The sequence below is a fragment of the Toxotes jaculatrix genome, chromosome 12, assembly GCF_017976425.1.
Source record: "Toxotes jaculatrix isolate fToxJac2 chromosome 12, fToxJac2.pri, whole genome shotgun sequence".
NCBI classification, from domain to species: Eukaryota; Metazoa; Chordata; class Actinopteri; family Toxotidae; genus Toxotes; species Toxotes jaculatrix.
In genome coordinates, this window is record NC_054405.1 from 210938 (window position 1) to 216054 (window position 5117).

Genomic DNA, 5117 nt, shown 5'->3' on the forward strand with positions numbered 1-5117 from the left:
GAATGCAAAGTATATTTTTTTGTGCAGGGATTATCAGTCAGGGGTATGTCAAACACTGATTTTGATCAATTATTACTTTTTGTGCTATTATATATTAGATAAGCAGAAACAAATGGATTCTCTCTCCTGGAAGACTACACACATGGGTTAGGACACATTGCACAAAACTTGACACCACAGTTCACTACACAAAACCACTGGAGAGAGCCTCTAAAAAAAGACAAGAAAAAAACACAAGAGGGAGGGGAGGCTGGGATTTAGCACGCATCAAGCCAAGGGACGCGTACCGCGACGGTGGTAGCTGGGACGACTAGGGTCCTCAGCTGCTCTCTGGGACAGGCTTGTTCTGACTTTTGTTCCTCTTCATAACGCACAAGTCTTTCACCTTTTACTAAAGACTTCCGTGGAGAGGAACACCACGTGTTCAGTATAAGATACAAGTGGACTCATTTCATTTCATTTCATTTCATTTTCTACCGCTTAATCCTCTATCAGGGTCATGGGGGAACTGGAGCCTATCCCAGCTGCTTATGGGCGAGTGGACTCAGTGATAGGTAAATGTAAGAAGGCTGAAACTTTAAAGCACAACAATAAGTAGATGATTGTAGAAGTGGAAACAGTGTGTGCTGGTTAGTTTGCATTGGACTGGGAGATTATTTCTCCTGAGTCTTAAACTGTGCTTCTTTGTTTTTGGGCCAAATCTTGAGAGATGATGAAAGTGATTCACACATTGGAAATAAGAAGATTTTACCAACACATCAAACTGTTTCCTGTTCACAGCATTTAAAACAGTTTGTCTGTGAGAAGCAGTGAATATTGTGTTTTCTATATGGAGCTAAATGTATAAACATTTCACCCACTGCTGATGGAAATGAAGTGAGATGTGTTTGTGCTGTGTTTAAATTTCACACCCTGTTGAAGCTGGTGGAGAAGAGCTGCCTCTCTCTGTGTCTTATCTGGATTCTACTCTTGACTTTTTCACTGAGGTGATGCTTCTCCTCTCTCCATCTTTAATTCAAACTCAGGTAATGAGCTCACAGCCTCACCTTTACATGGACAAATTTTTTTCCAGGTTAGGTTATTGTTTAGTGATGCAGTGAGGTTTGGACTCTGTATTTAATATGGAGAATGCTGCCTGCCACAAAAGACAAGGAGGCGTGGCTTCCAAAACCACAGCACAAGGAGCTTCCTTATACTAAACTGGGAAGGTGAGTGGGCTGGAAATGTGACATCTAAAATCAATAGACTCCTCGTTCCAACAAATAGTGTTTTCCATTGTTGAGGTGTACTCACATTAAGCCATGCTGTGAACAGCCACTATCACTAAAGCTGTGCTGGAACGCTGCAAGTGTTTCTTCCACTTTACTGCACAGCAAACTGATTTGTTGATCTGAACCACTAATAAAGTGATGCTAACTCACTGAGAAACACATTTCATTTTCTGACAACCTTTTCGTAGTTTAAAAGAAACAGCAAAAAGTTTGCTTTGCATTAGTAGTAACATAACAGCTGTGATGTGGCTGAAAATGATCAGTAAACAGTGAAATAAGGCAGATATCTGAAAGTCCAAACTGGAACAGAGGAGTGAAAGTAAACCCCAGATCACAGAGGTTCAGGTAGAAGCTGCAAAAGTCTTGAGAGCTGAAAACAGAGGAATTAAGAATAGAGCTTTCTCTCTAGTCTACAGCATAGACACACAGGACACACTGTCCATAATAAAGGCATAAAAAACCCAAATCACTTAAAGATATACTCACATTCTCATTTCCACATTCAAAGCACTGGTGCTTGATCTAATTCTTCCTGCTGTCCATACTGGCTGCCAGGAGATTCCTTCTTTAAACAATGTCTGTGGAAATGATAGGCCACAAAATCCACAGTCCTATTTCTGTGCAAATAGTAATTCCAAAATTCATCAGCATGAATTCAGCACCAAGGACAGCAGCAGCTGAACTGTACACAACTACATGTACTAACACACAGCAAATTCACAAAGTACTAAAATCTGGAGTCAGGCAAAAAAGTGTGAAAGAGTTACATTTCTGGAGTTTATTTTATAACTCTGACTACAGTTTGTGTTAAGGTGTACACCCAGGCCGAGTTGAATTTTGGACTTTATTCCCTGGTGTTCAGGATCTGGTTTTAACTCTGTCCCTGGAGTTCACGATGCATTTTATCACGGCATGAGCAGCACAAGGAACGTAGTCACAAGGCTGGTAAGAGCATGATTTTTATCAAAAAGTACTTTAAATGCGTTTTATTTTGTCATTGTTCTCACTTTATCTACTTACATAGTACCGCTAATGACTGCGAACTTGATGTTGAACATAACCCCATTGCTTTTACTCCATTATTTAGAGCAAGTAGCTCCCGCAGCATTAGTTAGCTAACTGTCCTTAGCTGCCATTGTGGAGCTGTTAGCTTTTACTCAAACGTTAAAGTCGGCCATACTGTCTGTGGCGTGTGATGTGTCTGTATGACGGTAATGACAAACTGTTTGATAAGCTTCACAAATTAATGACGACGCGCATCTTGAAGGTAATTAATACTGTTTTGGAAATAACCATCCAACAATGCAACCGCATGTCGGTGTTTTAAGAGAATAATTTCCGGCTCAACGGCGCAGACGCAGCTGAAAAGTCAGTTTTGGCTAGCATGCTAACAGTTGAGCTTATAAACTGTAGCCTTGCTGTTTTGAACAGCGGTGAGAAACGTGTATTTTAACAGTGTGTAGTTGGGATAAACTTTAACTTAAACATGTTATTCTCAGACATATGACATTTTCTTCCTTTATGTCAAACCAACATGTTGATCAAAGTACAACATGGAGGGAAGAAGAAGGACATTAAACTGGAAGAGGCTTGCTTCTCAGATTTTCTCAGTGCAGGTCAGTCAGATGTTTAATATTAAACGAATAAAGTGAACACTGTAAACATTTTGTAACGTGGAGTTGTGGTATCGTGGTATAGTTCAGCAGATGTTTTTGAATGAATGAAGGATCTGACACTGCTGACGAAGCAGGTACAGTTATCATCAGAATAGTAATGCAGTTATGTGAGTCGTCCAACAGTCGTCAGTTTATTGTGTTTTTATTGATTTATTTTACAAAAGCATCTCTGAGTCTAAATAGGCCACTTAAGTCTGCAGTTAAGATACAGTGTGAGGGCTGAACATTGCTTTGCTCTCCAGCACAGATTTATAATGACTGGGCCATTAATAGTTGTTATATGTGTATATGTTTAAGATCATAGTAAAACCATTAGAACAATGCACAGAGCAATATCATAAACACACTACTTAATATATATAATGAGTGTAAAAGTACTTTTCACTCTGTCCCCAGAGTGGGACAGCAACATGGCTTCTCTTCTGGTGCTGCTTCATCTTCTCACTCCACAACCAGCTGGAAGAAAGCGTCCCACAAAGATCAGCGTCGGAGAGGCAACGGATCATCTGGTAAAATTTCAGAAGGTTTGTCAAAACTTCCAAATACTGTAGATGTTGCTGAGTTTTAGAAACACATTTTTGTAAACATATTTCTCTTGTTTCAGTCATCACAAATCCTTGAGGATCATCTCCTGACCACTGAAGGAACCCATCAGCCATATCTTCTTGCCACAGAAACTTCAAAGACCCAGGTTTTCACCTTTTATATTGTCTTGGACAAAAAGCTTCTGTCATGTCAGTCATGTACATCCTTTGGTGCTTTTGATGAGCTGTTCAAGTCACATTTTGTTTTCAGTGTGAAGTATGATGACGCTCTCTCCAGCCTGTACACATTTTTGCAGACAGCTCTGTACAATATTGATACAACTGAAGAATCTCCCAGAGTAAAAGAGCTCAGAGCAAAGCTGTTAAACAAACCATAAGTAGCTTATTTAGCCAAAATGTTGAGATGTTTCCTCTGTAATTCATCCTTTGGTTCAGTGTTGCTTTTGTTCAGGAACCTCAAATGAATTCATGCCATGTGTCCAGGTAAAAGTCTCTCTAGTTATTGTGGATTCAGGAGACATCTCATTAAGATACACAGCTCCATTGATAACACAAGTGTGTCTAACCAGATCCCTTTCAACAACGACTCAGAGACAGTAAACAATTCTCAGTCTGTAACTGATGAAATACTTCATCTCATTTCCAAAATACTGAAGCAGCTCCTTCAGGTTCTACTCACAACAAAGACGTGTGTGCTTCAGTTATAGCCAAGCTTTTGGGGAGTGGTGAACCAAATACTGTAGTTCTTTATACAACTGAAAATTTAGAGGAATTTGTCAAGCAGGTTATCAAGCAGCTATCACTGGGAATGCCTGTCCTTAAAAACAGTAGAGTCTGGTCCAGTTAAAATGTGTTCAGTTGAAACACTGGATTTTTCTGAAGATATAACAGCATCTCTTCACCTTGATTCTGAAGCCATCGTCTGTGTCACACCTTGGGTGAAATGCTGTGGAGCTGAGTATCATGTTGGACTCTTTGTGTGCACTGGTACTGATGAAAACATGAACCATTGTTCAGCAAAATAACATCAATCATTTTGCACAAAGTGTTTTTTGTTTTGATTGAGCATGAAACTTGTTTCCATGATCACTTCCATGCTTTCCAAGTGAGTGACACTACACAGAGTGAACTGATTCTAGAAAGGGAGAGATTAAGATATTTCAAATGGTTTGATGCTCAGATGTCATATGGTTGTGATTCATAATGTTATGTTGTATCAGAGAGTTGCATAAAATGATTTCTAATCTGAATTGAATGAGTTCTCTTACTGTTTTATACTTGAACTGTAAAGTGAGTAGTCTACCTCAGGTTACACAATGCACCACAGAGAAATGTGTCAGTTTTTTATACATGTGCAGACATTTTATTATGCAGTAATGTGTTGTTTACAGTGTTTTGTACAACTTCACAAATGTTTTTCATTGACATTATTTGCTGCCTGTGTGCTGTTCAGTTTTACAGTTTTAAGACAGCAATTAATTCAAAGTGTCATGTATTGAATTTTTAAATGTATTTGCACAAATAAAAACAAAAAATCATCAGGATGGTGTTTGGTGGTCATTTTCCCATAAAATTAAATAATATAATAATGAATAAATTCTAACTCTAAAAAGTGTAAATAAAAC

The 5117-nt window shown here is 38.8% G+C and overlaps 1 non-coding gene across 1 annotated transcript; it reads left to right on the forward strand.

Annotated features, from left to right (window-relative positions):
* Positions 1–347: 347 nt before the first annotated feature.
* LOC121191326 lies at positions 348–465 on the forward strand. Its single transcript, XR_005895093.1, has one exon. It is a non-coding gene; the product is annotated as a U5 spliceosomal RNA (small nuclear RNA).
* The last annotated feature ends 4652 nt before the right edge of the window (positions 466–5117 follow it).